The 23872-nt window shown below is 31.0% G+C and overlaps 1 protein-coding gene across 2 annotated transcripts in view; it reads left to right on the forward strand.

Moving 5' to 3' along the window:
* Positions 1–23872, forward strand: part of LOC100883817 (defective proboscis extension response 20) — a 405987-nt gene that overhangs the window by 239708 nt on the left and 142407 nt on the right. The gene's annotated exons all lie outside the window — the stretch shown is intronic.

The raw sequence follows: 23872 nt of genomic DNA on the forward strand, positions 1-23872 counted from the left end.
TCTTATTTTAATCTCGCTGATCGAGTCATTCATCAGTAATAATAAAGAGAATTATTTCAAGCTATAAATTTTAAAATTTGAAGATTTGGAATTTGTATATTTCTTAATCAGAATATTCGAACATTTGTTAATTACTAAATGAAAGAATATGATATGTTCTAATATGTGAAGATTCTTGATTGCAGAACTTGAATTATCATATTCCCAAAAATTTGATTTTACAAAATTTGATTTTACAAAATTTGATTTGATCACAAAAATTTGTGTATCTACAAAAATTCCATATTTTCAAATAGAAGATATATTGATCGATATCTGTAAATGTCCATCATTTCCTATCAAATTAATGTGCGCATGTCATACATGTGTGCATAAAGGCGTTCGATTAAAAGCATCGCTGTAGTTTCATCGAAGTTCATCCTTTATACGTAATCCTTTATACTTCGTAAGCTTTAATACAATATCGTTATTACTTTAGGAACTTTTACTTTGTTTTCGAGCATTTTATAAAAGGTGTAACGAGTTTCGAAAGTTTACTTTAAATAAAAAAAAAAACATCCAACACTTGGCGAACTCGTGTCGCGATATTCCTTTATTTTGTAAACAATATTCTCGCATGTAACGCATTCGGATTAAAATCGTTAATTACTCCGACCGTTTTATGATGTACGCTCTCAGTTGGTTGCAGCTGATACGAACACCAAACGGAATTAAGCATTTAAATGAATTAAACACAATTCCTGTCGCTTTTGCTTTATCGCGTTCCACGAGTAAAATCAAAACTGAAATTTAATTGGGATTGATTGATAAAGGATCAGTGAAAATTTTTTCCCTCGCATCGTTAACCCGTTGCGATTGTTTCTTTCAGTGTACAAATACACGGAATTCATTGTTGCGAAAATTAAAACGAAAAATGAAACATTGCGAGGCGGTAACGAATCGAATTTGAATACTGGACCACCTATTATCAATGCTTTGAATTCGTGCTCGTTAACGCGTTGATTGCCTCAATAAAAGTAAACAGTTATTCGAGTCAGAGTAACATCAATTAGAAATATAATTAATTATTATACATAATGATAGTAAATATATACTTTTAAAGTATGCAAGAGTTTTAATACTCTAAATACTAGTTTTACAGCTTTTAATATCAGTGTAATCATTTGATAATTTAATTATAATATAATGTGTTTATGGCAATTTAATAATTATAATTCAACATGTGTATAATTTGATAATAAAATAATATTTTCGTAATAATTTAATAAATTTTTCAATACATGTTACAATTATAACTTTAAGTACTAATATTTATACACTCTCAATCATTTAATTATAACAATAAATTATGAATCATCGCATCCAAATTATTTGAACAACTCATTAAGCAGACAACGATACTGAGATTCTTGAAAGAAGAAATTTGTTGTTCCCAGATTTTCTTGTTTATATCTCGCAAAATTTACTGTAATTTCCAAAGTACCGTTAGATGTAATTACCTTGTTCCGACGTCATTTAATTAACATAAACTCGTTCAAGAGATTCTCGACGTTTCTAACGTTTACACCGCTGGGGAAACATTTATTCTCGAGCAGATTAGTGTTACGTCTAAGTGCATCGGGTAACCAGTAATCTAGGATCAAGGAAACTCGTGAAATTCGGTCATGAAGGAAGCTTGATGGAGATGTTCACGACAAAGTACCAAGCAAATGATGCTTCTTATCACTGTCGTGGACCGTCATCTTTTTACCTTCCGTAAATCTTCAAGCCTCAACTACGACTAATTTAAATTTATAATTCTGTACAGTTCTGACATTCGGAGAAAATTAAGGAATAATTGACAGTGGAGTTTCAGTTCTGATACTTTTTATATGTAATTTAATTTTATGTACTTTCTATTTTAAGTGAACTGTTATTTGATAGAATAGCTGTAATTGAACTTCTATTTATGCTTACTGCTATTATAATACATTGTGTATAAAGTATCAAGCTTTCATCCAGATATTTTCCATTTTAAGTAAGTGAATAATGCATGGTTAAATTTCAAGTAATTTTCTATCTATTTTTACAGAAGTTCAACTACTTTCCTCTTTCTAAATTTTCCTAGTTTAAATAATATATGAAAGCTTCAACTAACCTATTTACATATTTTCCTATTTTAGTTGAAAACTTCATAATTTTAATTAAATTCTCGTTGAAATATATATCTCCCAATTTCACATAATTTGTATTTATATTGAAAACAATTTATTGCACTATTAACTAATAATTGATGCAAACAGATGTGCCTGTTTCAGGGTTTTTAAAATAGTATTATACAGGATGATTCATTTATGGTACCATCTAAATTTACTTGCAAATTTTGCATTGCATTTCAAAATGTTTTAACCAAAAGTTTAATATCTAGCAGAGTACAAAAGTGTATAATAACCAATTTTATAATATTTTAATTTTGCAAGGAAATATGGAGGGTAGTGTATTATAATATATAGCATGACATGTGTAGTATGTATTATATTATACAATTATAGTAATATACAAGTGGGAGAAAAATCGTGAGCAGCGTTACATGTAACACCCTGTATAATATTTGACCTCTCTACTAAAAATAATATTGAATAAGTGAAGAAGATTGTTAGCATGCATTCAAAAATTAATTATTAATAATTAAAACTGAAATCCACTTATCAAGCAGTCCATTCTATCTGACAAAATCCGACCTCTTAATAATACTCCAAAATATTCACCCGACAGTTAATAATGAACGTTATGAGTTTCATTAAATTAAAATTAATCTCATCTAATTTAACGAGTTCTTAATAAATTTTCGCTAAATTTAGAACTAAACTCGATCAAATCCAGCATTCGTTTCGTATCATAAAGAATTGATATTCCACAAAAATTTCACGCAATAGAGAATCGCTGGCGGAGCAGAATCTCGTTAAAGCTGTTCAATGTCGAAAGACAAATCGTATTTAACAAAAACCCCTGTGCGACCCGTGCAGTAGCGAACGCCTACGAAAAAAATGCTTCTCTTTTCCAAATTGAAATAGTGGAAAGAGAGAGAAACGAACGGTATCGCTGAAAATCTGTTAACTTTCGGAGCAAAAATTGAGTCTCGTCGAAATGACTCGGACGAGAAAAAAGAGTGCACGGGACATTCGAAATTGAATTTCCAATTTTTCCGCGTTCCTGGCACGAGCCATCGAAATCCGGAGCGGATAATTTTCCAGTCGGCTGTCACTTTGAGATTCACGATAATCAAGAGTGACGGAAACGAGGAAACAACTGCGAAACGCCGGCTTACAGCGATATATGTTTCGTACGTGTGTTGAAAAATATCGAATAAAAATTGATGAACAATTGGAACAAGTATTAGTCAAATGAGCAATGGAACGAGTATCAAACGATGAGTACTTGGAGCAAATATCAATTAAGTAACAAGTAAATGGAACGAATATCAAGCAATTAGAACAAGCATCACCTAAAGGAGAAATTAAAACAAAAAGAATTATTCAAATATTGGGGCTGCATAAACTTAATAATATAAGTTGCATAAATATATCTGTGTTCGTTTTTAATAATTTCAGTTTTCAACTAAAAATTCGTAGTGAGTTATAAATTATATAGCAAGGTATATACTGCAAATATTTAGCAGATTTAAAAACTAAATTTTAGGTATTTCAAAAATATACTAAACTGTGTTCCATATATAAAAATACGGGAGTTCATAATTTATTGTGCTTTGACCGCCATGAATTATGTATATCGAAAATTCGATTTGACGTACTGCCAATAACATATTTCACTACATTTTCCCTGACATTGTCCCATGCGACAGCCATTAAAAGTTTTTATTCTACATTTGAATATATGGGATTATTTGAAAAATTCGTTCGTATGTGATTAATAGCAGGACGTTCAATGCAAACCAAGTTGTCACGAACACTTCAGTAATAACTATATTTCTCATTAATCTATCAGTAATGATTAAAATTAGAATGGCACTAGTTTGCAAGTTAAGAGAATTCTTCCATATGAACAATAGCACTAGCTCTGTCATTAAATAGCGAAAGACGTCTGGACATTTTCAGCCTTCCAGATTATGTAAGACCACTTCTTAAAAAGAGTTAAGTTACGCAAATTTGAAAAGTATATTCAAAATTCAGTAAATGCTTCAGAACTCTTGAAAATAAAGAACTAATTGACCCTCCGTTCGCTGGTAGCTGACTTATACTAGAAGAAATATATTTCATTCGCGAAATGTTCACACGTATGAACCTTTTTACCTGAACCGTACAGGTATTCTTAACAGAAACGTTAAGAAAATAGAAATATAACGGCATATTACATTAATGAATTTAAATGTTCGTTATTAATAAGCATTCTTCACTTCACATGTAATGTTTTAAAATTTAACCGACAGATGTCGCGGCATCTGAAGTTCACTTTCATCAAAACACAGTTGAAACCTTATTTTTTGATGTTTTCTAAAAACTGGATAACTACTGGTCTTTACCTTATTAACTGTTATTTCGTACTTGTATTATTATGTACTTATATTTCGTTCTTATATTAAGTATCAAATGTAAATGCAAACGTAGCTCAGGAACGCGATCGGAATCCCACAAAATTTCGTCACAGAAATTACACCCTTATTTGAACTTTTCTGCTCGTAAACAGGAATTCTGTTAGTCGTTGTTTTAACCAACAATTCATTAGCAATCTGCATTATACAACGTACGTACACAAATGTACGGAAATAGCAGTATATTCGCAGCTAGAGTAAATTACATGGTACAGTAAATATTTGTTATATTTTCCAAGCACTTGTTAACTATTACTTTTACATTAATGTGTGTATAGACTTATGAACCTACGTCACTATAATTAAATTTTAGTTAGATAATAACTAAATTTTGTGCTGTTCTGTCTAATGCGGTTCTGAACAATTTCCTAACCTACAATTATGAATAATTATGGTATAATTATGACTCTTCATTCCCAGAGAAATAAATTCACAGCGCTCTTTTAACGAATAGTACTGAAATTTTTACTTTGAATTTAAAAAATAATTTATTCAAACTACTGTTCGGTGCAGTAATTGCAAACCCGTGTCGAAGACGAAAAACACCCTTCCTCGCTTTGTTGCTTTCGATTTTTGATCACTCGCTGTTTAAACATTCATGCTAACTTGCCCTGAGAACACCAGATATCGATCGTTAGGTGAAATAAACAGAGGTCTTGCTGTTTGTTATAACAGGACAAAAACATCGAGCGATTTGTTGCAAATGGGAAGAGAAATAGCCGTGAAAGAATATCGACAAACATTTCAAGAAAATACTCGATTCTCCACGCTTTTACGGGGCTCAACGAATGTAAATGTGTTCTCCTCTTTGTATTTATTTTACGGATTTGTTTTCTCGAAGCAGTAGCTTGTTTGTTGACGTTGCGTTGCAGCCCCGTGTTTCCCTTTTTGCTTTTCGTTTCCTTTACAGTGGACATCGACGAGTTTATCGGTGGCGTTTCACGATACATCTATGTTTGTTTTTAAAATTGTAACTGGTAGCTGAGTATTCTTACAAATTAACATGTTATTACACTTTCAAATTTTGTGATTATAAAATTTTGTGAAGCTGAATTTCAGTTTTTTTATTTTTAAATTGTTACAGTTTCAAATTTTCAGATTGTTATGCTGTCAAACTTTGAAATTATGACGTTTACTAGATTTCAAAGTTTTAAATTTGTTAATTGCAATAGTGCTAAATGACTGAATTTCCAAATCTATCAATTTTCAAATCTTTCAATGTCTAAATTGTTAAATTTCCAAATCTTCCAATTTCCAAATCTCTCAATGCCTAAATTGCTAAATCTCAAAATCTCCCAATAACCAACTCTCCCAATTTCCAAATCTCCAAATTTCTAAATCTATCAATTTCTAAATCTTTCAATGTCTAAATTATTAAATTTACAAATCTCCCAATATCCAAATCTCTCAATTTCCAAATCCTTCAATGTCTAAACATCTCAATTTCCAAATCTCTCAATGCCTAAATTGCTAAATCTCCAAACCTCCTAATAACCAACTCTCCCAACTTCCAAATCTCCAAATTTACAAATCTATCAATTTCCAAATCTTGCAATGTCTAAATTGTTAAATTTCCAAATCTCCTAATATCCAAATCTCTCAATTGCCAAATCTTTCAATGTCTAAACATCTCAATTTCCAAATTTCTCAATGTCCAAATTGCTAAATTTGCAAATCTCTCAATTTCCAAATCTTTCAATGTCTAAATTGCTAAATTTCCAAATCTTTCAATGTCTAAATTGTTAAATTTACAAATCTCCCAATATCCAAATCTTTCAATGTCTAAACATCTATATTTCCAAATCTCTCAATGTCCAAATTGCTAAATTTCCAAATCTTTCAATGTCTAAATTGCTAAATTTCCAAATCTTTCAATGTCTAAATTGTTAAATTTACAATTCTCCCAATATCCAAATCTCACAATTTCCGAATCTTTCAATGTCTAAACATCTCAATTTCCAAATCTCTCAATGTCCAAATTGCTAAATTTCCAAATCTCTCAATTTCAAAATCTCTCAATGTCTAAATTGCTAAATTTCTAAATCTTTCAACGTCCAAACTTCTCACTTTCCAAATCTCTCAAATACTAAATTTCTCAGCTTCTAAATTTTTCAACTCTTAAATTTCTCAATTACCAAATTTTTTAATTCCCAAATTTCTAAACTCCAAAGTATCTAACTTTCTAAATTTCCCAAATCCCAATTTTTCAAACTTGAAAACTAAAAACCGAGTTCCACCAATAATATAACTATTGGCAATATAACGAGAGGTTACTAAACTCCACAAAACCAATTCAAACACAGTAAAATACAATTGGGTTCCCAATAAAAATATTTAATAATTCTTATCGCATCACTATTTCACTTTATTACATATCACATTAATTATTGAAACTAATAAAAAAAAGAATGAAGATAAAAATAAAGTTTCTTCGGTAGACCATGTATTTCGCCAAAGAAATAGTGTTTCCAGCTGAAACGGTTAAATAATGACACGCAAACGGGTAATTACAGTTTCCACAAAGTTTGCTTTACGGTAATTTTAAAACATTAATTACGGACACGCATAATGCTTTTATCACGCCTGTTAACGTTCAGTATGTTACTGGCGGATATTTGCATTAGCGAAATCATAATTTTGACACCCATAATAAACGAAACCACGTTAATTATTATACTCTAAATGGTGCTATGGCGTTGAAAATTCAAACGAACCTTGTATTGATCAATGAATATTGTGATACACGAAGTATGTAAATATCGGAAGTAGAAAATTTTCAGTAAAATCAAGAAAAATGTTTTCGTTCGGTTTTCCATTTATGTTTTTAATCATTATAGCGAATTTATATAACTGAGAGGTATTAATGTACAGTCAGTTTGAAAATTGTATAAATAGAAATTGCGAAATTAGCAATTTTCAAATTTTTATATTATCAAAGTTTTAAGTAGTCAAATTTTTAAATTTAAAAAATTCGATACTACTAAAGTTCCAAATTGTCAAATTTCTATTTTACCAATTTTCCAAATTATCAAATTTCCAAATCTGGAAACTCAAATTCCTCATATTTCCAAATTACGAAATTTTTATATTATCAAAGTTTTAAGTAGTCAAATTTCTAAATTTAAAAAATTTGATACTACTAAAGTTCCAAATTGTCAAATTTCTTTTTCACCAATTTTCCAAATTGTCAAATTTCCAAATCTGGAAACTCAAATTCCTCATATTACCAAATTTACAAATTTTTATATTATTAAAGCTCCAAATAGTCAAATTTCTAAATTTAAAAAATTCGATACTACTAAAGTTCCAAATTGACAAATTTCTATTTCACCAATTTTCCAAATTATCAAATTTCCAAATCTGAAAACTCAGATTCCTCATATTTTACCAAATTTACAAATTTTTAAATTTGAAAAAATGCCAACCTCTAATAATTTACACAAATTATAAACATCATTATGATCTATACAACATACAAAAATTTCAACTATAATTTTTATTTTAGATAACTTAGTATTATTTAACTCTCCCAAAAATTTCATTAAATAAATAAATAACAAAAAAACAATGAATTTCATATAATTTTAAATATCAGTTTTGTATCCATATCAGAACATTTTTCCATAAAGAAGTTAATTTTGGAAAAAACAAGTTAAATCAATAACTGCGAACCAGTTTACCGTTGCTATCGACAAGCACACGATTCTGCTGCTTCCCAGAAGAAGATATGGGGTTTCTTTGAAGTAGCCCAGTTACTCTATTAATCCCTCGGGATCGTGAAAAGAATATTTCCATCGACGGACTTTTACTACTTTCAACCTGTATCGGAGAATATCCTGTTACTTTCCGAGAGTAATTGTGTGTAGTCGAGCCGAAGGCTCCGTAAATTGATTTTGCTCAGGAAGAAAATAACAAAATATCTTATTTCCAACTTATTTTATAATATTTGTTATGTCATTTTTATTTTACGTTAACAAGATTTTTTTCTGTAAATATTTATAATTTCAAGCTTTTTATAGAAGTAGTTTTTAATTTTTTTAAATTTGTAATTTTCTATTTTTTTCCAGGTGAATAAATGTGTAATTTTATATCTTTTTGATGATGAACAAATTTTCTAATTTTGAATTTTTTTGATGATAAACAAAATTTCTAATTTTGAATTTTTTTGTAGATGAACAAAATTTATAATTTTGTATTTTTTAATAGATGAATAAATTTTTAATACTGTATGGTTTATGAATACCAAAAATATTTATTAATGTCACTGTCACTTGTAATTGTTACTTCAATAGTAATTAAAATTAAATTTTAATTTTAACTTATACTTATTTATTACTTTAACAAAACCAAAATTGTATTATTTTAAAAATTTCCCATAAATTAAACTTCCCTTAATAAATTACTATAAGAGCTAACATTGTGCATGTTTCCCACGTTTATTTATTTACAATAAAACATTGAATTACTTTGATTCGCCATCGGATATCCGTTTTAATCAGCCAAGCAAATAAATCGCAACAGATTTATCGTTATACTCCGTATTCGTTGTCGATGATCGAAAGCGCTTGTCAGGGATACAATAAGATAATGAGAAAAGCTAACAAAGAGGAGGAAGCGGAAAAAGGAAGCAAGAGGAAAGGTCAAATATTCTGGAAATCGATGTAGGTCACGGTCCGAGATAAACCGGTGAAATTGAATTTGTTCAACAGATGACACACACAGTTTAATTAAAATGGTTTTGCCTGTATTTAGATAAAAAAAAAGATTAAAGTACTTCCATTCTATCTATCCGATTTAGAATATTTCAAGTTGGTTGTTTTATGTGAGGGAAGAATATTGAGATGTACTTCTGGTTGAACGCTTGATATATTGGACATTTTGATGTGTACATCGATGAGATATATTGACAGAAGGTATTATGTGTTTTTGTGATGTATTGTGTCAAATTACTGTGACTTTTAACTGTTGTGGTGTAAAGCACAAACATAGTTAATCTTTTTTATTGCGGTATATAGCGACAGTTTGTACTTAACATTACGTTCAGTTATGATTTACAACTTAATATTACAAACAATTTTTTTTCAGAAACATTAATTACGTCTAATATTTCAGTTAAGTTATTTTAGTGTCCAATCATTTTTACAAGCAATGTTTAGTATGTTGTACATTTTGTAATATACACTGCTCAAAAGAAATATGGCATAGACAAATTTTGGACAAAAATTGACCAAATTTGACTGATGATAACTCCGTGAAAAATCATCGCAAAGTTTTTTTTTAAATTAAAGCTTGAGATCTCTACTTTAAGACCCTGTAGTTTGATTTTAGATTTGATGCATCCCTACCATAATAACACCGTAAATGTGAGGTCATATTTGCAATATTGAAAATTACAAAGTTTGACGAAATGCATGGACTTGCCACATTTTTTTTGGTGATACTGTTTACAGCAGCATAAAGCCCAAACCTTCATCTTTATTTTCCAGTATGTGAAAAACCGCTACCATTTTTTTCCGCAAAGATACAGAACTTTAAAGAAACCCTTGCATTTATGGCATATACCGCCGACATTAGCATTACCCGATTTGCACCTCGGAGAGGTTGCTGGACAGATTTTGCACATCATATGGCTCTGACAAGAACCTTTTTTTGTGTGTATTTGTGTGTGTGTATGTTTGAATTCTAATAACGCGTGTTTCCTCCGCGTTGTTGAATTACCCCTTACAGCCGATTACTCATGTTCATGCATACTTATGCTAAATATAATTATACTTATTTTCCAATATTAGACACAGTGGCTCATTAATTGTGTTATACATTAAAAGTGACTGAAATTGCTTATCAAACATAATTCACATAAACAAACGTAAGTCATGTAAACACAATTCACAAGTAACTTTTTAACTTAACATTTTAACCTGAAATTAATGTAAATGCATCTATGATCACAAAAATCTAAGATTACCCAAAAAAAAAAGAAGCAAATATAACACATCTCGATTAAAAACACATATTCATACATTAAAATTGCCAAGAATTTAAATTTCTTCTAACGAATCCATCGAACAAATCACGTAAATGAAATTCCTCCCATTTCTCATATTTCTTGCGAATAACTTAAACTGTCTTCCGAATTTCGCAACGTTATTATTTTCTAGCCATCCATTTCTCAAAACAAAAAGCATCGCCCTCAACATCAGAAGGTTTTTGCCAGCATCATAAATAATTCCCAACGTTATGTCGTTTTAACGCGTTGTTGATGGCGAGAAGCTTGTAAAAAGCTCGCCGTCAAGCTTTCGCGGTTCGTGGCCACGAAATACATGGCAATTAACGTTTTTACGAGAGTATCGATGAATTCCACGCGACATTTACAACGTGGCACGAGTTCTTTGTAGAACTGTTGGGTTTTGAACTATGAAAGTCTCGAATCACTGTTCCCTTTGTATCGCAAATCGTGTTATTCCCTTGTGGTTGGAGCTTCAACGTTGTTTCATGCCAATAACAGATCTTTTTTTCTCTCCACTGTTCGTTGGTGTTAGATGTGAATTTTAGTAATTTAAGTTTAAATATGAAGCTCTAAAAAATTTTGTTTTAATCAAAAGTTGTAGATTAAGAATTGTAGAGGAATCTTATAAGAGTGTTTAAAATTTAAGATGGTGATTATTTTTAACAAATTTCACGTAGGGATTTTTAACAATTATTATACTTTATTGTACTTGACAATTTTTATTATATTACTTCTGTTATATTATATCGTTACAATAATATAATGTAAAATATTATATTATTATTTTTATTATACTTGACAATTTTTATACTTCATTTGTTAGATGTATTACTTACATAATATCATTGATAATGATATTTATTCTACGTTGATTATTTACGTTAATAAAGATGATTAATTTGATATTTTTTATATGCTTATTTAACCACGTAAATGTTTTCTGTTATTTATAGAAATTATATTTCTTTCGTTTGTAGTTTATAAAAATTATTACAGATAACTTGTACTAATTACTTACCTTAGAAATTTCTTTAATTTAATCACATATCCAGTAAATTTCTGAATTTTAATTTTATTTCTACAAAAGGACTTGAAAAATAAAGTTAGAAAACAATTTTCAATTCATACAAAATTTAAATTTATTTAATAACAAATGTGCCCGAATAATACAGTGTACAAGGTTAACACAAAAATAATTTAATTCCTAACCTAATTTGAATGTCACAATCCCCAAACCTTCATTTCAAAAATTTTTAAGAAGAATTTACCAACATACACTCCGACCATAAATGTAAAAAATAAGTTCAAAAAACGTTCTCGTATTTCAATCGAAAAATTGCAGCAGCAAAGAGCGAGAAATCGCTTATATCTCGTAACGAAACACATGAGAAGTCTCGAAAGACACGTCGGCCGACAAGAGAAAAAGAAAATGGAGGAAACACTGTTTCGAGACTTTAGAAGTCTCGCGAAACCGAGTTTCTTCTTGCTTCTACTACACCTGCTTGTCAGATTCTTTACACGCGAATGTCAAAAGTCTCTGCAAGGATATCATAAAAATCGTTTAACGAGTTCCCTGGCGATTCAGGTGTACAGAATGTGACATCCTGTAGAATGTCTACCTTGAAGTAGCGAAAGATTCATCGGGCGTTGTCGTGAATCGATACTTCTCGAGTTTAGATTTCACACATAAGAATTTACAGATTCAGAAACTTACTTTGTAAGTAATTTAAGAATGAGGATTTTGAAATTTATTAACTTGCAAATTTAAGTATATGAAAATTTATTAATATAATTATTTAGAGATTTGAAAATCGTAGAATTTAACACTGTAATATTTTCAGAAATTAAGAATTTGAGAATTTTGCAATGTGAGAATTTGCAAACTTGAAATTTAAAAAATTTGAAAATCTAAAAATTTTTAAGTTGGAAACTTTACATTCTTCTTGACGTAGAATATTTCCAAACTCCCAAAAATTTCAAAGAACTCTCAAAGAACAAATTTCAAAAAAATTAAATCCACATCCCTTAATGTACCAAGCGAATTCCACCTGCAGTTTAGTGATATTCAAAGTATTCCTTATTCGCCAACTTCCGGCCCCCACGCAGTTAAAAAAAAATTCCGTGGAGCTTAAAAGTAGCGCGAAATAGCTCGTTTGAAATTGAAAATTCGCTCGCTGTCGGGCGGAGTCCGAACGAACGGAAACCGAAAATCTGGGTTGGCAGCACGCGTTGCAGAATCCTTTCTGTCGTAATTAACTGCGACACTGGGTGGTCTAGCTATTGCTGAAATTCGCGACGTTACAAGCGCACGCATACAAATGCACAGCTACGTGACCGAAATTCCTGCCACCTGTTTATATGACGGTAATCAATGGTCGACCGACTGATCAATTATTCCGCACGACGTACGAATTACCGTTTCGACGATCCCGATGAGAGTGGCGCGCAAACGAATCTCTCCTCTCCGTTTCTTTTTTCCCCGTATTTTCTGTCTTTCTCTCTTTTTTTGCCGATTCAAACGGAGGAATTTTGCGAGAGACGATGATTACAATGAACGAATAACGAAAAAGTGACAATTATATCACGCTCGGATTGATTTAACGGTATTAAAATGTGTAATTGAAATTAGCCGGTGATTCGTTGCTACAACTGACCCGTTACTGCTTTGGATATTTGTGCAGCTGGGATGTACAGGTGTATCGAATTATGTCGGTAACAAGGTCACGCAATCGATTCACGTTGTGTTATGGACGTTTCGAAGAAATAATACAGAATTTCGAAGAAATAATACAGAAGGTTTTCTGCTATTTTGAGGTTAGAACAAATTTTGAGGTTAGGATTGGGAAAATTTTGTCGATTTGTGTAAAGATTGTGAGGTTGTTTTCAAAGAGTAGTTACAACAAGAGGCGACAATAGAGAAGGACCTCCTAGAGAGAAATAAAGAGCAACCAATTTAAATACCCAAATTAAAAGAATCGCGAGTGCGCATGCGCATAGTGTAGAAATATGGCGGTCGAAAAGTAATAGTTTAAACCTGCATATTCACCAGTAATTTATTTGTAACAAATATTTTGTCATATCTTTGTAACACATTTTTCTATAATTTCTTCAGATATATAATTTTTCATTTTCCTATAAGTTATTTGTTATTTGTTATTGCTATTGTTATTGTTATTTTCTTATAATCATTTCCGTAATACACATTTTTCAAATATATTTTGTAGAGCAATCATTTTGGTATGCTCTTTTCTTTCTCAACTTTTCAACGCCGTAAAATTGATAAAAACTCCTCAAAAGAGAACATTAATATATAGAAAATTTATTAGAAATATATTCCAAATTATTGGAGATTGAAATGAAAGTAAATTTGCTCGATTTAAATTTCCCGCTCTGTACAATCAATTTAAGGGGACAGATTTCGAGAGAACAAAGGTGTTGACAGAGAGTGTCGCTTCTGGTTTACTCTGTGGTTGTTTTTACAACATAATGGGTTGGTAAGAGTATTATATGAATGAGGTTGGTAAGAGTGCTGAGTGAGTGAAATATTTTATAGGTTATATAAATGTTAAAAGAAGTGAAAATCGGGGATTACAGGGATTGAATGGAGTTTGCTTTGAAAGAGAAAAATGTCCCATTAATACGTGTATATGGAGTAAAACGAATTAAATATTGATATTGATATAAAAAAGAAATCTTCAATATTTTTCTCCCAAACAGATTGTTAGATTACAAATTTTTAGGGGACTTGTTAGAAATGGTTGGTAGTTTATACTACCAGTGAAGTTAGTTTATAATTAAGCTAGAACTATTTAAATTAGGTTGGGAACTAGTTTGAGCTAGTTAAATTAGGTTGTTTTTCTCCTTGGTTACAGCAATGTTCTTATTATAGAGTGCCTAGAACTTCAGAGTACAGTAATAAACTTAGTAAAATAGTTCTGTAGTGAAATAATTATAATAAAATAACGAGAATTATAGCAATATAATCATACAGTATACTGCAACTTACATAATAAAATTTGTAATGTCTAACTTAACACGAAATATTGATTTAATTTTTGCTTTTTTTTAAAGCAATATTGTTTTTATAAAGTACTTCGTAGTTTTGAGAATGTAGTCAAAGAAGTTTGTGTATACAAAATTTTAAAAGATTTAATCTCTCAATATTATGTTTTAGGTTAGGTTACTAACCTTACACGAAAGATGTAAAATACAAAATTTTTGAACAAGAAGTGGAGCATTTTTATTTACCAAATTGCACTATAGATTGTTGATAAATTTGTTTAAAAAATTTGTTGATTGTCATAATAAAAATTTTTTGGATGTGAATATAACTGTCTTATTAATGTAATTATTATAATTACTGGAAAATTAATATTTGAATATAATTTGAATATGTTTATAATTATTAGAATGTTAATACTGAAATATAACATATCTAACAGTATATTTGTACAAATTCTAGTATTCTGTACCGCCATTTTAAAAATCAATATGTTAAGAATTAATCTTCTGATATTTGTATAAAATCTGAAATTTGTTTCACTATTTGCATAAATCTTTAATTTATTTTATACAACTGATAAAACAAATTTAAGATTTTATAAAAATATAAGAATAGAAAGACTAATTCTTAATATATCATTTTTCAAAATGGCGGTCACTTGCCCACACAATCTACCAATTAAACCTTAAGAAAAAATATTGCACCATTTAAAACAACTTTCAATAATGTATTCAAGCAAATTTGACTAAATCTAATTTTAACACATTAAACCTAATAAAATTTAAATCAACAATCCTAAATATTATTATGCTATAAATAACATTTATACACGCTCGCATATTTAATTGCATTTAACCTGTGTGATCAGTAAAAAAATGAAGTGACATAAGTACCCATAAATCACTCCTTAATGATCGAAACTGATGATCTCTATTGCAAAAGTGGTTTACAGGGTGCAAAAGGAACCAGCTATTTATAACTTTTAAAATTCGTGATAAAATGCTGATTATAATGTACACGGTTTTAGTAACGCGATAAATCTAACGACGTGCATGAAGAATAATACAATATGAATAATGTATTAACTCTTTAAGGACCGACATTTTGAATATGCATTTCCATATATGATACAAGAAAATGAAGATAAATTGGAAATAATTTATCAATGGCTACTGAATAATTATTTTTTGTGTAAAATTCGAGGGTGGAGGTTCTAATTTTGTGATCGATTAAACCAGTAGTTTTTATAAACCGTAGTTTCGCAAATGATTGGTTTTCAAGTGAGAGGTTAGTGTTTAGGTTAAATATTGAGGTTATGGCTCACTGCTGCATAAATTAGTGAAATTATTTTATCGATTTACTGTTACATTGATTGACAATTTAGTAATTGTAACTTTGGTTTAAAATAGCAAAATAAAATTGTACGAACGTATATAAACTTGTAAAAATTATAATATTATTACATGTTGTGTAACACATCATCTACACATTATGTGTAGACACATATGCAATAATACACATATGTGTAACAATATAATAATTTTTACAATTTTATATACTTTCACATTTATAATATAACCACACATATGATACACGATTGCATCTCACAATAATCATTAAATAATCTGATTAACACGATCGAAATAACAAAATATCAAATGAAATACGCTAATCTGGTTGTTGAACAATACCGATTAATAATCACCAAATTTGATCTGCGTTAATCGAATCACTGAAGCATCCACCAGAGCTTCCATCAAATCAGTGATTTATTTTACCGATTCAATCAGTGACTATTCACTGTTTCGCACTGACACATAACTAATTAAACCCGTTATTTATATCTGATCGAATTATCCGACACCGTTTTCGCTGATTGAAAGAGTATGGATTATAAATTACTGCCATCCCTCGTTAAGGGGATCATCTTCCTATAAAGTTCTCCGAAGCCAAAGATTTCTTTGTAGCTGTAAAAACCTTGAAGTTTTAAAATTAATGAACGGAAGCTCCCATGTGGATGTTTCAAAGGCTCCTCGGGATGTAGCGGTAGGATGGACTTATCTACCCAGTTAAACTTCAAATTCAACTTACGGCTGCTAATTACTAAACTTCAAGCGCATATTTCTTGGAACTATGTTTTCCACAACGGTGCGCCATAAATTCCTCAACTTGCTAGCCCAAACTGCTATGCCATCTTTATGGTGCAATGAAGTACGCGGGTTGAACAAAGAAATAACCTGGTATGAAGACAATCCAGAAACTTGGCAAGTTTCGAGATGTAGCGATTTGGGGATTTAGGTATTTGGAGATGTAGCGATTTGGGGACATAACGATTTGGGGATGTAGGAATTTGGGGATATAGCGATTTAGGGATGTAAGGATTGGGGACGTAACAATTTGGTGATATAGCGATTTAGGAATGTAGGTATTTGGGGATATTAGGATTTGGGGTCGTAGCAAATTAGGGACGTAGCGATTTGGGGACGTAGCGATTTGGGGATGTAGGAATTTGGGGATATAGCGATTTAGGGATGTAAGGATTGGGGATGTAACAATTTGGTGATATAGCGATTTAGGAATGTAGGTATTTGGGGATATTAGGATTTGGGGTCGTAGCAAATTAGGGACGTAGCGATTTGGGGACGTAGCGATTTGGGGATGTACCGATTTGGGGACGTAGCGATTTGGGGATATACCGATTTGGGGACGTAGCGATTTGGGAACATAGCGAATTAGGGATGTAGCGATTTGAGGATATACCGATTTGGGGACGTAGCGAATTAGGGACGTAGCGATTTGAGGATGTACCGATTTGGGGACGTAGCGAATTAGGGACGTAGCGATTTGAGGATATGCTAATTTGGAGATGTAGGAAGTTGGGAATATAGCGATTTGGAGACGTAGCTATTTGGGGACGTAGCGATTTGGGGACTTAGTGATTTGGGGACGTAGCGATTTGGAGACGTACCGATTTAGGGACGTAGCGATTTGGGGATATACCGATTTGGGGATGTACCGATTTAGGGACGTAGTGATTTTGGGATATGCCAATTTGGGAATGTAGGAACTTGGGAATATAGCGATTTGAGGACCTAACGATTTGGGAATATACCGATTTAGAGATGTAGGCATTCGGAATCGCAAGAATTCGTGAACGTATTAAACCAATTGCACTAAACAAATTAAGGTTTCATGTGATTTTTCAATATTAAAGTATCTGATATTTCATATAAAAAGTATACCATATGTCATATTGTATTTTATACTATAAATACACGTAGGGTATTGTACATATAATTACCTTGAATAATGACTACAATTTAATTAATTGGTTAATATTCGTTAAGAGACATCCATGAAGTTTTCTAAAAGATATTATTTATTTTTTAAAGTAATTTAGAAATATACTATAAAATATTTGAAATATTACATGACTATGATTGCTCTATTAAGAGAAACGGAAATGTGCAACAAGTTTTTGCACAGTTTAATGGTTATTGTCAGTCCAGGAAGCTTCAGCTGGAATTTGAAAAATAATATGCTTAAAGGAAGTGGCAAAGAAGTATGACTCTTGTCGCGTTGTTACGAAGTTCGTGTGACAGCGAACGATCCATTTTCCTTTTCTCGCAAAAAGTTTGATTCTTCTGATTCTTGTCGTAGGAACTAGTTGTCATACCTGGGAATATTTTTCTGTAACTGTAGATTCCTTCGTTAGTCGAGAAATTTGTTTAAAATACAATAAAAGTTTGAAGAAAGTTTTAAGTAAAAAGTAGAGTATTAGAAAATAAGTTTTATGAATGTTTTAAATACAGATAACGTTCTTATACATAACAATAAATATTAATTAAAATATTGTATATAAATTTAGTTTTTTAACTAAGTATTTATTAAGAAAATGAGTGAATGTAACTATTTAAATAAATAATAATTAAAATGAAATAAATGAATGTAACCATTCAAATAAATGTGAATTTAAATAGGTGCATGTAACTCTTTAAATAAATATTAATAACAACAAGTAAATTTAATAAATATAAATATTAATCAAAGTAAATAAATTTAATTCTTCTAATAAATGTTACTTTAAATAAATAAATTTAATCGTTCCAAAAAGTATTACTTAAAATAGACGAATATAACCCTTAAAAAGAATGTAAACCAAATAAATAAATGTAACCCAAAAATAAATATTATTTAAAATAAATAAATCTACTCCACTAAATAAATATTACGAACAATAAATAAATAATAAATAAGCACACTAAAACATATTTAGTTCATAGATTTACAGGGGAAGTAATTTTTTTTTAAAGACTGAACTAAATATAATTTTATGGAAATTTCCAAGTTTAAAGAAATTTTAAAAAAATTTACTGAAGAACGACATTCAAAATTCAGTCGTTCTTACACACTATTGCCTGTAATTATAATATTACCAGTGAAATACCGTGGAGAGATTACGGGCTCACAAATCGCATAAAACGCACAAATGACCGGTTACCCCGGAGCATGCCGTGCAATTAACATTAAAAATTCCTGCAATGTTTAGTATCGCGTGTACCTGCTCTCATTACCATAACTGTTGGGCCAATTAACACGCATGCATTAGCATAATTTCGACGGCCTAACAGCCATTTAAATTATCTAAACCCAACTGCTATTTGAATATTCTATTGAATATTATGGCGCGTTGTGGACCATAACACGCCCTTATGAAGAAATAGTGCTAGTTTCTGAATCTCTAAAATTTGTTGTACCAGAAAAGGTTTATAGTTATTATAGTTATTTATAGTTATTTTTGGTATTTAGTCTTCCACAATTTTTGCAATTTTCACAAGTATCAGTTTTCATTACTTTCATAATTATTATAGATTTTACAGTTTTCACTACTTCCATAATTTGCACAATATTTACAACAGTCACAGTTGTAGCCATTTTCTCTATTTTTAACAATTTTTAAATTTTTTAAATTTTCATAATTTTCAATTTTCACAATTTTCATTTTACTTTTCTCAATTTTTAAAATTGTCACAATTTCCAAAATTATTACTATTTTCACAATGTTTGCAAAGACCTTAATTTTTTTAAAATATACAGTCATTTACTCGTTAAAAATTAAACAGTGAAATAATGTGATTTTCAACAACATTCATCAGTATATATCATAACATCATTTATGTTTTACAAAGTCATACAAAAAGAAAATAAAAGAACAAGTGAAAATTTCGTAAATAAATTAACCATTTAGTTGGTGACAGTCTATTTGAAATCCGATTATAAGTACTACACATATGCGGTGATGTAGAACAACGTACATGCAAACAGCAAGTGATATAAGTATACGATAAGTCAGCCGGCGTCAGTGGTTTAAGTATACGATAACAGAAACCGCGATGTTGATACGTGGGGGACACATTGTTTCTTGTCATTGATAGTACCATAAATCATAAAGTTCAGTCCCTGAATAATTAAGAGATGAATGATAACTATTATTACTCGGTTACTAATGCTGATACTGTATAATTACTTTTAAATTGGAGATGAAGCTGAGAAATAAATAAACAGAAGATGAAATATGGGGTGGTGTTTAATCTCGGCTGTCGTTTATTAATTTAAAACGAGACTGTAATTTATTATTTAATATTGCAGTAATTTATGTGTAATTTACAAATCCTGTAATTTGAAATAGGAAATCTGAAGGTTAGGTTAGGTTGGTTATTTTTTATTATATTGTTCAAGTACAAGTTTATAATTTTAGTATGTAGTCATTGATATTTTACGAAAATTATTGATATGTTACAGTGGGATATGGGTTAAAAAACTGTTGTTGTTTGATTTACAATTTTATAATGATAGTACGTACTAATTGATAATTTACAAAAATTGTTAACATAATGTTACAAGGTGATATTGGTTAAATAACTATTGTTGTTTAACTTACAATTTTATAATGATAGTAAGTAGTTATTGATAACTTATAAAAATTGTTGATATAATGTTACAATATTATGTATTAAGTACATAATTAAAAATCCTCATATCAAGCACCTCAAGTTATCAAAATTGATACATCAAAATATTATGAAAAATTTAAAAAATAGAAAGACGTTAGTGAAGTTTTCAACAGTTATAACACTGCACAAGAAATAAACACATCAAACATATTACAGCACGGAAAAATATGAGCACCTTTATATATGTAAATAGATACATGATTTTACAGGACATTAAATCGCCACTTTTACTACCACGGTACAAAATGTCATGTCATTATCACGTGACATTGCAAGTCATGGCTTTTACGAGCACCATGACATTTTTATGACAGCTGTTTTCACGCGGTTCGGTGTCACGAAATTAAATCGTTAAATAAACATGACAGCGAGGTAGTTTCAGGCAGCTGCGTGAATTTGTTATCAAAATTATATATTTATAACCAAACTTGTGTGTGACACGATAATTAAATACAAATGTATACTGCGTTTCGCTTGTATGTTCTTTAATTTTTTATTTTGATTTATACGTTTTGGTTAGATTTGTATGAAGCTCTTATAAAATTATGAGTTTTTCACGTTTCATGACGATGCTTTTGATTTTGAGACATTTTAAATTTTTCACGTCTGAAGTTTTTTCATTTTTGAGTTTTCAATATACGTTTTCATTTACAGTTCGCAACGCGATTTACAATATACAATTTTGCGTACAAAAATGTTCCCGTTCATACATTTAAAAAACAATTCGTGTAACAAAATTATTTCACTTCGCCTCTCGATGAGGTGCAAAAAGAATATGTATTAAATAAATATTACAGAACACAGCCGGCTATAAAATCCTTTTTTTTTCGTTTTCCCGTTCGTTGATCTGGGTCTATCGGAGAATTATGCAAATTTCATTCGTGCACGTGGTCGGTCAAGTTATTCGTGGCCTTTTAATGCCGCCTCTGGAACTTCCTAATGAATTTATGGAGAATATTTTACGACAGAACGGGCAACGATGCTCGGCTTTCTAAACAAGAGCACGTGCGCGGGTTTTAAGCGGAAGCAAAGGTAACACGAGAGATAACTCAGCGTAATTTGAATTTTTTATTTCGCGTAATGCCCGCCGGCTCATTGGGATTACTGCAACAAATGTGCGTTCTGCTCATGAGCCGGATTGTTTAATTCCACGTGTTGTATTTTATACGTTGTTTGCACGTACGGTAAGTTAGAATGAACGGGTTCTTTTATTGTTCCGGCGATTATATTGCGTTCGGGTGTTGGATGATAAATAAACAATGTGAGGCGAATCTGGGTTATCTTGATATTACGTTAATAGGTCATAGTGTTCTGATCTTAATTAGGGTATTATCCCTTATAATATTTCTATATCATCAAAATCGGTCATCTCACCTTTTTTACATCTATTAAATAATCTATTGAAACAATTTGTTATTTGAAAACAGCATACCTCCCCTACAAAACACAATAATCATTATTGGAATCGAGCAACGAATTGTAAACTTATAGCGTTTAATGCGACAGAACCTTTCGTCACCGTGTCACAAAATCACAGGCAAGCGCAACAAATTGCTCGCGTTGGATATTGCGAGGATCTTATCAAAACAGCCAGACGAAACTGTACATTCCTGGAATCAATTGTAACTAGTGATGAGACGTGGTGGTTCAAGTGTGAACCTCAAACAAAGCACCAAAGTGCTACGTAGAAATCTCCAGGCTCTCCAAAATCAAAAAATTGCGATTCCAGAAGTTCCGAGAGAAGACAATGTTAATTTGCTTTTACGATTCTAAAGGAATTATACTTCGGGAATTCGTTCCACAGGGACAAAATGTTATTGGCGAATATTATCTGGGTGTTATGGAACATTTGTGAAAGAGGATCGTTCGTGTGAGGCCCGAATATCGAGCGCCGGGAAGTTGGTTTCTGTTGCATGATAACGCACCATGTCACAGAACTGTCGCTGTTCGTGAATTTTTGGCGAAAGTACAAGTCTGTGTGCTCCAAATTCGCCTGACTTATCTCCATGTGATTACTTCCTTTTTCCAAAACTGAAATTAGCTATAAGAGGAACCTTTTATGACACTGTTACACAAGTCCAGGCAGCTGTGACAAGGGTGTTTGATTTCTTTTCTAAAAAAATCTATGTTAACCTTGTGTGAACGTGCCCAGCGGTGTATTGATACCGAGGGCATGTATTTTGAATAAAAATAATTAATTTTGGCGAAATAACTAATTCCTTGCTTTCCATTTAAAAAGTTCCGTTTTTCCGAAATACTAATTGCAAGAGGTGAGGTCCAAAAGTGATCGATTTGCCCATAATCACAAAAATATAAAAATTCCAACGAGTACCTCTGTCGAAAGAACAAGTGCTTGTTCATCAATTAGAAATTCCTGAAGGGTATCCCAACATATTCGACCTACAGCAAAGCATCTCCGTGAATATTATCGCGGGCCACGCGTAAATTATGCACAGAGGAAGCGTAATATGCGAAACGATGCCAATGGCGAGGATCTGCTCGTCCATTATCGGAACCGTGACAACGACGCCGACGATGAAGCCAATCGTCGCTGGAGAAAGCAGGACGAGCGTCGCGACGCGCAATAATGTCAACGATAATCTATTCTGGTGACGTTGTACCCTCGTGTTATTGTTTCATCGGATGAAAAAAGTAGGAACGTTAAGGTCAAGTGACCTTTGAGTAATTTTTATCGATTTTATAAAAGTAAGCTTTGGTCCTTGTTTATCTTGTGTTGTTTTGGTGGGGAGAGACAAGTGTTGAATTTTCATTTTAAATAAGAGACAAAGCTAATTCATTTAGTTGAAGCTAAATGAATGCTACAAATCAATTCCACAATTCCACAATTACCAAATTTCCCAATTCCCCAATTTCTCAATTCTCCAATTCCCCAGTTTTTAAATTTCAAATTCCGAAATTTCGGAATACCCAAAAATCCCCAATTTCCCAATTCCCCAATTTCTTAATTCTCCAATTCCCCAGTTCTTAAATTCCCATATTCCCAAATTCCCAAATTCACCAATTCCCAAATTCCCAAATTCCCATATTCCCTAATTCTCAAATTCCCAAATTCCCAAATTCCCAAATTCCCAAATTCCCAAATTCCCAAATTCCCAAATTCCCAAATTCCAAAATTCCCAAATTCCCAAATTCCCAAATTCCAAAATTCCCAAATTCCAAAATTCCCAAATTCCCAAATTCCCAAATTCCCAAATTTCCAAATTCCCCAATTCTCCAATTCCCCAATTCCCCAATTCCCA

This window comes from Megachile rotundata, chromosome 2 (genome assembly GCF_050947335.1).
Source record: "Megachile rotundata isolate GNS110a chromosome 2, iyMegRotu1, whole genome shotgun sequence".
NCBI classification, from domain to species: Eukaryota; Metazoa; Arthropoda; class Insecta; order Hymenoptera; family Megachilidae; genus Megachile; species Megachile rotundata.